This window comes from Echinops telfairi, unplaced genomic scaffold (genome assembly GCF_000313985.2).
Source record: "Echinops telfairi isolate 266 unplaced genomic scaffold, ASM31398v2 ScPeMD7_37;HRSCAF=141, whole genome shotgun sequence".
NCBI classification, from domain to species: Eukaryota; Metazoa; Chordata; class Mammalia; order Afrosoricida; family Tenrecidae; genus Echinops; species Echinops telfairi.
In genome coordinates, this window is record NW_022103935.1 from 3,098 (window position 1) to 14,866 (window position 11,769).

Here is an 11,769-nt window from a genome sequence, read left to right on the forward strand (position 1 = left end):
GTGTGTGTGTGTGTGTGTGTGTGTGTGTGTGTGTGTGTGTGTGTGTGGTGTTAACCACTGGCTGTGGACACCATGGAACCAACATATGACCTTAAATATATCCCACCCGAAGTTTGAGAAAATCTCAAGAATAGATTTGACTCATTGAACACTGACAGAAGACCTGATGCTGTGGGGGGACATCAAGAACACAACAGACAAATAAAGAAAAAGGTAACTTTCAAAGGCTGAAAAGAGCTGCCCTTGCTGAAGCTGGGAGTCCGGGATGTATCCCTACAAAAGTCCGGGCAATGGGGACAGCACCACAGAGCCCAGGGCCGGTGAGCAGTGGAGCCATGCACCCCAAGGCAGCAGCAGCCTACGGAGTGAACTTGCCGAACATCCAAGCACTTCGGTTCCCACCGACGGAGGGAGACATGCGGCCCAGCATCAAGGCCAGGCAGAAACCTTTAAAGTAGCTGAAATATTTATCAAGAAATCAGAGACGCAGGTAGAGGGCCAAGGACCGAATCACCAGCCAGCCAGCCAGCACTGGTTGAAGGTACTTTAACATGGAGAATCTTCTTAAACGTTTGGCATGCACAAACCTTGAGCAGGGGTCAAAATTTCCCCTTAATGTTGAAAATGCTCAGCCTACAAAGTCTGAGAAGGACACTTAGAATCAGGTGAATGCAGTATTAAAAGATACAGATGGCATTTTAGATGACTTCAGTCATATGGAGGAGCTGACCACGCAATTCAAGAGGCAACCCAGCATCCAGCGGATGAGAAGTTGCAGGAGAAGACTTGGAATGCAGTGGTCCCACTAGCAGACAAATTAAAGACATTTTATTAACGTCTCAGTGGTTAGAAGCAGCATTACGAGGTCTACTGGGAGCCCCGACAAGCACCCAGAGTGAGAGCAGGCTCTTGCTCAACAGTTTGCAGAAATCCTTCATTTTACACTCTGGTTGGATGAACTCCAGATGGCAAATCCTCCATCTCTTACAGAAGAGCGCTGGGTCTTATGGGATGAGCCACATGTCCGCAGAGGGAGTGAGTGGAGTCAACAATGAGTGGGCAAGCTGAAGGGCTCTGTTTCATGCGGAAGCCACCCTGATGCTGGAGTGCTCAAGGACGCCACAACAGGCTTTGTGTCGAGAACGCAAGTGACCAGCAGATGATCCCACCGAAAGCCGGAGCACCGTGGCCTGTGTGGGAGCCACCCCCCCCCCACACACACACAGCTATTCATGGGTTCGATAGGCGTAATTGTATAGTTAAGATATGTAACAATTATAGTAAAGCCATGGAGAATTGTGAGAGAGTAAAATAAAGAAGTCAGACAAGTTTCATGATAGCATGCTCACTCACCTCAGCTCCTCTTGGTGGTCCACGTGGAGATGGGAGATGAACGGGCAGGAGAGGGAGCATGAGGCTTTATTTCTAACCAAAGCTTCTATGTCTTTGGGGGCATGCAAGCCCTTTGATTACAGATAACAATCTACGTCATAGGAAGGGGTTGTAACATAAGCGATACAAGCAATAGGAGGGAGATGACCTAGGGGTGTACACGCAATAGTAAAGGGAGGGAATCAGGGTACATATGTGGCAAGATAGGAGTACCCTAGATTCAATATATTAGCCTAACCTTAGTCATTCTTGAGTGGTTCCGGCTTGGCTCTGGGCACACCTTCAAGGGAACAATATCAGAAGGGAGTGGGCCCTACTTAGGGTGAGTCAGATTAGACAGTCTGGTTGGTGTAGATGGCTGATACCCTTAAGGAGAATAATCTCTGACCTACTTTCATTGACTTCTAGTGTACAGTCATTTACCATGTATAGCAAGTAGTGTCTTGGGTTTGGCATATATTTGGGGAAACAATTTGGGAGAAAGCTGTTTCCCACAATGGCCAGTGTGTGCAGTCATGCTGGAGACACGGAACACAGGACATATGAGGAGACGGTGTCTGTGTAACAGGGTTCTCTAGAGAGATAAAACCAAATTGCTGATAATTTAATATATTTATTTATAAAGATAATTAGATATATAACACAAGGAATGAACTGTTAAATCATATACAGATAAATATATAATACAAGAAATGAACCATTAAATTATAAAGCAGTACAAATGGCTCAGTGCAACTCACTGCCATGAGAGAGTTGTGAGACACTAGCAGTCCTTCAAGTCTAATCTCCTGCCAGGTCTTCCTCTCTATATAGAGAGATTTAGGCTATCTCAACACAGCAGCCAATCACAAGGCAGGTCACCAACTGTCAGCAAACTAATTTATAAAAATTATCTGCATGCAACTCTTTACCCATCAAAAACTCTTTATTTTCTTGATGTCATGACACCTGTTCTATAGCTTATGTCATCAAGCAAGCATCAATAAATTCTACAAGCCATCTTTTCAGATCAGTGCCATAAAATTAATAATCAACCATAAGATGATCAAATACATTAAAATTGAACAATATTTATATATTCACCATGTAAATGAAGAAATAATCTAAAAATACCTTGAGAAACAGGGGAAAGAACTAGGCATCAAAAGACATTTACAGAGGTATAAATATAGGCATGTAAATATGTGAATATATTAATATATAATGATAGAGCTCTAGGTCTGTACATATATTTATATGTTAACTATCAACGTAGAAGGCGGACATTGACCTCTACTCAAGTTCTCCCTCAACGCAATAACCTGTCATCCTGTGATGCTCACCTTCCATACAAGATCTCTGAAATCATAATGGTTGCATAAGCAAAGACAGTAAATAAAGCCAATGGAGCATGGCTATTAGAAGATATAGCATCTCAGGTCTTAATGGCTTGTAGTTAAGCAAGTGGACATATAGCAGGGAAGCAACAAAGCCCACAAGGAAGAAGCACACCAGCCTGTGTAATCATGAGGTATCAGACATCAGAAGACCCAAAACAAAAAAATCATATCAATATGAATGAGGGGGAGTGCAGGTGGAGACTCAAATCCCATCTGTAGACAATTGAACAACCCCTCACAGAAGGGTCACAAGGAAGAGATGAGCCAGCCAGGATGCAGTATTAGCACACAGAAAACACACCAACATTCCTCTAGTTCTTTAATGCATCCTCCCACCACCCCCAAACCCCAACCCACCATCATGACCCCAGTTGTACCTTACAAATCCAGCTAGAAACCAGAGGATGTACATGGGTACAGGTAAGAACTCTCCACACATGGAACCCAGGACGGATAAAACCATCAGGAACAATAACGGGAGTAGCGATACCATGAGGGTAGGGAAAGGTGGGGGAAGACCGAAGGGAAAGGGGGAACTGATCAAAATCATCAATGTATAACACCCCCCACCCCAGGGGGACAAACAACAGAAATGTGGGTATAGGAAGACAGCAGACAGGGTAAGATATGAAAATATTAATTCATAATTTATCAAGTGCTCACGAGGGTGGGAGTGATGGGGAGGGAGGGGAAAAAAGAGGAACTGATACCAAGGGCTCAAGTAAAAGATAATGTTTTGAAAATGACAATGGCAACATATGTACAAATGTGCTTGATACAACTGATGTATCAATTGTTATAAGAGCTGTTAGGAGACCCCAATAAAATGATTTATAAATAAATTAAAAGATCCCTTGAAATAACTGAATATAAGAATACTACATTTCAAAACTTTGGGACACTATAGGCAATTCTTGGAGGGCAGTTTATACCAATCACTACAGACATCAAACAAATAATTAAAATAAACACATTAACACATAAACTACAACAATTAAGAGAACACCAGCAAAACAAACCCTCAGGTATAAAAGAAAGAAATAAAAACCAGGGCTGACATCAATGAATCAGAAAATAAACTACAAGAAAAGCCATCACAACATTTGGTTCTTTGAAAATATTAACACCGATAAACCAATGGCAGATCTAACAAAGTAAAAGACTGAGAACAAGCAAATAGTAGGAATAAGAAATGAAGTGGGCGACATTGCAAAAGAACTAAATGAGATTTTAAAAATAATCACAGAATAATGAAAGATTGTATTCCAACAATTTTTGAAATATAGAAGTAATGGATAAATTTCTAGGAAGGCAGTATTTACCTAGCTTGCCACAGTCTGATTCAGAAAGCCTCAACAAATGTATAATATAAGAAAAAGATCTAATGTGGGGTACCAATCTCCACAATCAAATGGGTCATAGGGATGGTTGTGTAATTGAGGAGTAAAATGAAAGACACATAAGACAAGATAAAGCGTACGATTGCTCACCTCCCAACAGCCATGATCTCAGCAGCCAGGGGAAATTGTTTTGTTAGGGACCTGGAGCAATTACCCTTTCAGTGGAAGGAGATCAAACACAAGGCTGCAATTACAGAAGAGGTTTTATTATGCTAGCTTAAGCCAGGGCTCCAGTCCTCAGGTGCTTAACTGGGTGCACCGTCTTGGACAAGAGACCCCACAAAAGAAATTCCAAAGTATTTATCTATGGGTATACATAACAGGGCATTCCCAGCCCTCCCCTCCCGTCAATCCACTGATTGGCTCATTTGAGGTAGGTTGGCAGTCTGATCCTTTGTGTAGTTCCCGCGCTGGCCATGTTGTCCTCCGCTAGGCGGTTGGACTCCTTGCGCCGTTCCGGGTTGGCTAGCCTCAGTCTCTGGGTACATCCTACTTTGCACTGCTAGGAAACATGAAACCACAGCCTGCCCGAGATCGCGGTACCAGTCACGGGGGCAATTTGGCTTTACACTATAATCTATAAAGTCATAGAGAGCATGAGAGATAGAAGAGAGATTGAACTAATGGAGTCAGACACATTTCATAGTAGCATGCTCACCTCAGCCTCACTTGGTGGTCCACATGGAGAGAGAGAGGGCTATTTATTGCTAACCAATTTATATTCTCTGGGGAGGTGCAAGCCCCCTAATTTAAGGTGACCAGATGTCCGCTTTTGGCGGGACAGTCCCAGTTTTTAACAATTTTTCCCCGCGTCCTGCAGCGTTTTAAAAAGTCCCGATTTTTGGAAAGAATGCACGACAAGCTAGGCTATACGGTTTTCAGCTGCCATGTGGCTATTTTGCCAGGATATGAGTTTTATCAATGGTGTCCCGCTTTTGTCCCGCTTCACCTGACCCTAATTACAGGTGAGGACATACGTCACAGGAAAGGGTTGTGCTATAGGTAATACAGTAATGGGAGGGGGGTGATCTAGGGGTTCATATGCTATTGGAAGAGGAGGGAATAAGGGTACACATGTGACAAGATGGGAGGACCCTAGATTCATGATGGCGGCCTAACTTTGGATGTCACTGAGCAGGTTTGACCTGCTCTCTTAATCTCCATAGAAACCATTATCAGTAGGGTGTAAACCTCACCTACAGGGACCAGACTAATTGTCACAAGCCTTTAGGGAGAAGTAACCCATTGTCGTTAACAACAGGGAGTGGGCCCTACTTGTGGAGGGACCAGACAGTACACTGGCAACTGAATGCCTTCAGGGAAGTAACTTGACAATCATTTACCATTAGCTGCAAGCAGTGTCCTAAGTCTAACATCTCTTTGGGGGAGACAACTTGGGAGAAATATTTCTGTTTCCCACAATCCATGGTTCCCGGAGGAAGGAACTTTAGATCAAAGAACTTGGGAAGAAGTCGGTACAAACTTAAAGAAAGCATAGAGATAGGGAGACTATCCCTGTGGAGATTTGGTCTCTGTGGGTTCAAGGTAAGGTGGTTTTAGAACATCTGCAGGAGGAAGAGAAAGAGGATTTCCGGTCTAGTGAAAAGTCTTGTGTGAGCTATCCAAATCTAGACAAGTGAGCTGAAGTCTCTGAATGAATATGTATTAGGTAATGAAACTTCAGAAAAAACTGAAGAAGCAGGGACTGATCTGTTGGTGATCCAAGGTCTTCCTTCTGCACAAAACCTCCTGGCCAAAGCCTCTGTGCCCTCGGGGGACAGAGCCTCCAGAACCCTAAAGGTGAAAATGCATGTGAGGAAGTTAGTTCTAAAACCAGAGGCTACTAGACAATACCCAGAAGCTCTCTTGCTTTCAAAAGTAGAGAGAAGTAGCAGAAAAGGAAAACTTAGAAATTAAACCTAAGAGAGAGTTCTGTTGTGGAAAGATTGCACATTTTCAAATTGAGTGACAGCAAAAGGCGAATCCAGAATTGGCTTTCCAGAGCCCAACCTAAATTGATGTCAAAGTTAATGAGCCAAGGAAAAGGTTGAGGAGTGCCCTGGCAGCTTGTTAACACCGAACCTGGGGAACCTCTACTTGAAAGAAGTATCCTCAAGGCATTCAAAGTGATACCAGAATTACTGATCCAAGTTATGAGGAAAACGTCGTAATCAAACCAGAAATTATTAAAACTTGTAGCTGGGGTCTTCTGTCTAAACGAACTATATAGGGCATTTATTAGGAAGGTACAACCTAAATTCTCAAGGTGTTTGGCTTGTTCCAGGAGTTATTGATCAGGGTTCTAAAGAAAAAATTAGGGCAGTGGTTAAATCTGAAGTGCCTTGGTCTATAAAGAAGGAAGATTGCTTAAGTCCATCAATTTTGCCTCTTTCTGACCTCATAGGTCATGGAGTATCTTGGGATACCATCGTGGTCCAGCAAAAGCTTCCCCACATGGAGCTCAAGATTGGGGGAGAAGGGTGTTTAGACTGAGCAGAAGCAGGCCAGGGCCCCCACTTTCCTGCACTTCTCAGGTCAGCAGCCCTATCCCCCGTCCTAGAATGAGGAGACTGAAAGAGGGGACCGGAAAACTGCCCGGATGCCTGACTCTTTGATAGCCTTCAGGAGCTGATAAACTGCACCCTGAATCATAAATCCTGCTGCTGCGGCACGGCCCGTCTAACTGCACCCTGAATCATAAATCCTGCTGCTGCGGCACGGCCCCTCTCTCCCAGCTTTCCTTTAAAAACTCCGGCCCTAGACAAAGCCCTCGATTTCCCTGGGCTACTTGCTAGACCACGGGACTTCACCCGGAGCTCGCCCGCACACGCTCTCTCTCTCTGCTACAATAAAGCTGTCTCTGACTTCATCTATTTTGTCTTGACTTTGTTCTCCTCCTGTGTCTCAGTTTACCTCTCAGAAAGTGTTTAGGAATCTCAGATTCTGGAGCTAAAGTCACAGCCATGAGCCATGGACGGTGGTCTAAGGAGCGGCCTCCTGGTTCCCACGTAGAGGGGCTAGGACAAGCTAACCAGGAACAAACACGGCAGTAACACCCTACAGCGTCTAGGGCCTGAAAGGCACTTGGGTTCTATCTACTAAGCCTGTAGTTATGCTCATTACCTCTGATTTCAACAAAAGGAAAATAGGATATAAAGGGGGAGGTCTCAGAAAAAAACAAGGAGCTCCTCCTCCAATCAAAGTTGCTTCTAAATATAACTGTTATGGATTAAAAAATTCACATCTTTTAATCCGGACTGCTGTTATGAGGCCTGCGCCCATTCAGCTATCTTGGACATCCAAAGACTCAATCTGGGTAGCACAGTGGCTCCTTCTCAAATGGAAATTGCACACTCTGCATGAGCTAGTTCAAGAGCTGATAAGAGAAGGTCGGAAGGAAGAAGCTCTCAGCTATTGGGGTTCCCCTGGATTTGTAATTAAGAAGAAATCTATTAATTGGCGTATGCTCATAGATTTAAGAGCCATTAATTTGATTGAATACAGCCTGTGTGGGCCTTCCAACCAGGCCCCCCCTCACTTAGTCAGCAGATTGCTAAAGGCCAGCATCACTACCAACAAGTGAGTGGGTATGATCCATCAATCATAATTTTGCCATATACCCCAGCTTAGATAAAAATCCTTTTAGAGATTGTCACCCTCCAGGAAAGCTCTGGGAGTTCCATAAACGAACTCCATGCATCTTAGTCTCATCCCATAAGCCTCTTGACAGAGCCCCTACTGACTTTACAGAAGGCTGCAGTACCAAACGGCATAGCGACCTACTAGGGCCCTTCTTCTCGACCCTTTCTAACTCGTTACACCTTTGCCCAGAAAACAGAAGTGTTCCCTCTCGTTCTACTATTCAAAGATGTAATCAGTGATTACATCGATAGATGTAATCAGTGATTCAGTGTGTACAGTACAAGTGTGTTCTTCCAGCAAAGCAGCGGAGCTGAAGTCAGATCCGCACTCTGATGTTGGTAAGTTGTTTACCACCCTACAAACTCAAATAAGGTCCCATCTCATCCGGCCTTCATCGGGCACACCCAGCTACCAGGGCGATTTCTATGGGAAATTCCAAAGCAGACAGGTTGACTCAAAAGGCATTAGCTACTCTCACACTCTCAAATGCTGAAGATCGTGTACCGCGCAACAACACTGCTTGCCTAAAACAAAAGTATCGTCTAACGTGGGCCCAAGCCAGACACATCTTCAGAGAATGCGCTCACTGTCAGCAAGCCTCACTTAGTGAGGCACCTGATGGAGCTAATCCATGTGGAGACCAGTGAAATGTTCTCTGGCAAATGGATGTCACTCACAAAGCCTCCTTTGGATGCCCAGGAGCTGTACACATTACTACAGATACTTTCTCAGAATGTTTATGGGCGTCAGCCATGACTGGTGAATCCACAAAGCAGGTCATCAGCCATTTACTGTGCTGTTTCACTGCGCTGGGCACCGCAACACATCTAAAAATGGGCAACGGCTCTGCTTACACCAGCAAACAGAATATTCATCATCTAACAGGCATCCCTTTATAACCCCCAAGGCCAGGCCCTTGTCGAATGAGCACATGGCACTCCAAAACCTCAATTATTAAAACAGAAGGGGGAGGCAAAAGGTGATTCTGGACATGACAAGCTCCATTTAACTTTATTAACTAAAATTTTTTTCTCTAACTTTAGGGCAGATAAACACGTTTCTACACCTACAGAGAAAGCTGATCCAGAGACAATGGCGCCTGGGACCTGGGTTTGCTAAGCGCCCTTCAGAGGGGCTATTTGCTTTGTATCTTTTCCGGGGAAGGAGTGAGTAAATGAATTCCCCCCTGGAGACAAGTTCGGCCCAGGAAGGAAGGAACGGGTGATGGGTTGACTTGGAGAATGGGAAGACAACCCCAAGACCTTGCCTCTCCTTGCTGATGCTGCCCAAGACACCAAGAAGAGCTCGCAGACTCGTGAGAATGGCAATGGCTGCGGTCCTGATGCTCACAATCACTTCCGCCATTGCTGGTGGTACCACAGAGACGTTCTGAAAGCCCATGATGACTCAACACAGTTATGCAAACAGTACTGGACTACTACAACAGACTGCTCATTGACTGGAAGAGCAGAGTGTGGACTTTCAATATCATTTGATGTTACATTGTATTAGAATGTTGCAGATTTTATGTAACCCCTTATCCATACAGCGTAACCTTACAGGACTGGGCTTTCATAGACATCATTGGAAGAGATTTAAGGGAACCATCTCATTAGATGTCAATCTGCTAAAAAAGGAAATTTTTCAAAGTCTTTCTCATAGCTTAGGAAAAGGGAACATCTCATTAGAAATCAGACAGCTAAAAACAGATTCTCAATGAAAGAAAATCATGTAGCCTCAGTGGATCTTTTGAATTTTATACATAAAACAAAAGGAGGATTATTTGTGGGGAGCAGAGAACATGAGGCAGGCTAGCAAAAGAAACTCCATTTGTGTCAGCTGCTAAGTAACTTGCCTGTTCTTCCCACCCATCTCAGGAAGTTGACTGCTGGTCCACCTGCCCGTCCTCCCTCCCCTGATGGAAAGTCTCTGCGGCGATTGATTTTAGAATGTGTTCCCACGGTCCCAGGTTCTGGACACTATAATGAGTTTTCACTATTCTTCAATATATTGTTGTTTTGATTCAATCTTGTTCCCTTGGATGTTGTAATGTGATGGTGTAGTTAATCTTGTCATGGTAATGTTATAATCAATTTGGTTTTGTTTCTTTTATGACAAGAAATGTGCCTTGTAATGCATGCTTACTCCTCTTGAAGTCACAATTAGCATATTATGTTTGCTTCCTGCTTCTGCTCATGCTGCTTCAACCCCCGACAGGTGAAAAATGAGGTTTCAACCTTAAAGATGAACTGACATGTGGACTCAGCACTCCAATCGAAGAATCACTTATAGATCTAGCAGTGCGGTTATAACCGAATAACGACTCTTCTGAATTATCAAGAGATGACAGTGGCTGTCATTGATTCACATCCGCAACAACAGCTTCACTTCCTCCCCGCCTCAAATTAATCTTTTTTTTTAATGCACTCTTTATATTTAATAATTTTCTTAAAAGATCCTGGCATGTACACATGGCTGGCACATGTGTTCGTGCGTGTGTATGAGAGTGAGAGTGAACACTGTACCCTGCCAGGCTAACCACAGACACACTCGCTGAGGTGGTGTGACAAGTATCATCCAAATCCCATCTCAGCAGAGATGCTGATCCCACAGACTTAGAAGCAGCCGCCCAACGAGACAACACGCTAGCCACTACTTAGCAGGGTGCCCTCGCTGAAGAGAGCTCACAACACCCCTCCAGAACCGACAAACGATCTGATCTTCCTGGCACGACGTTGATAGACATCTGCTACCCTGGACCAGTGGCACGGACTCCTTTGCCGACCGTACATACGTTCGATTCACCCTTTGGCTCCATATTTGCTGTAAGGCTTATGAGAGATTGGAGAGTGTGCCTCTTCCCTCTGAGAGCCTCCGGGAGGCCCTCCAACCTGCAGTTGCACTCCCCCCTCTCTCCACACAGGAAGAGTGTCTGTGCGGAGGGAGAGGCTGGGAAGGGAGGGTGTGTGCTTTCACCTTCATCCCCACGTACACGGCTGACTGTTGATGGCAGGGGAGAATGAAACCTAAGCATGAACAAGACAATTCGAGGCTTCAGCAAACTGTGGGCACCCAGAGGTGGTGAGGTGGCAGGATCTTCCCTCAGCGTTGGGGGTGGGGGTGGCCTTGGTGGAGAAGGTGCTGTGGGGGGTGGTTCTGCCGCTGCCGCCGCATGATTGCAGATTAAATAAAGCTCGGTTCAAGGCTTGACCATGTGGCCCTAGTACTGTACACACATATACACACAACCCACCCTGTCCCAGCACGCTTTTCCTCGGTGGCTTGAAGTTGCTGAAGACCAGACAGCTTGCCCCTCCCTGGCAGGGTGGTAGTAAATCACAGTCCGTCCAGGGGTCAGCCACAAGGACATATGGAGGCAGACGGAATCCACTCCGAATGCATTTAGGCCTGTCTCCCACCATCAACCTAGGGCTCGGAATGGAAGCTCGAATGGAATCCACTTCGTTCACATGCAGACTCAAAAACGGATGGATCTTGGACTTTCACTCACTGTCCCCGAGCGTGCCTCCCACGAACCTACCTAGTGCTCAGATGAGGACTCTTCCTCCTTCCCCACGCAGGCACCACTGTCCATAGTCTTTTGCTTCTACATTGCAGAAGACAAGCCACATGGACGCAACCAGACCTCGGAAGCCAGAGAAGCCACAGAGAGACCCCTGCCAGCACTGAGATACTTACACCACTGGACCCAAAGACCTTCTGCCCACTGGCTTGTGATCGTCCTGCATTTGGCTTCACTGCATGTGTTTCAGGAGTTTGAAAAGAACTTTATAGACTGGTGTGTTAGACAGGGTTCTCTAGAGAGATAAGACCAAATTGCTGATAATTTAATATATTTATTTATAAAGATAGATATATAACAAGAAATGAACTGTTAAATCATATACAGATAAATATATAATACAAGAAAGAAAGAGTTAAATTATAAAGCACTA

The 11,769-nt window shown here is 44.8% G+C and overlaps 1 pseudogene; it reads left to right on the forward strand.

Annotated features, from left to right (window-relative positions):
• The first annotated feature begins 551 nt into the window (after positions 1–551).
• LOC101642333 lies at positions 552–1,163 on the forward strand (annotated as a pseudogene).
• The last annotated feature ends 10,606 nt before the right edge of the window (positions 1,164–11,769 follow it).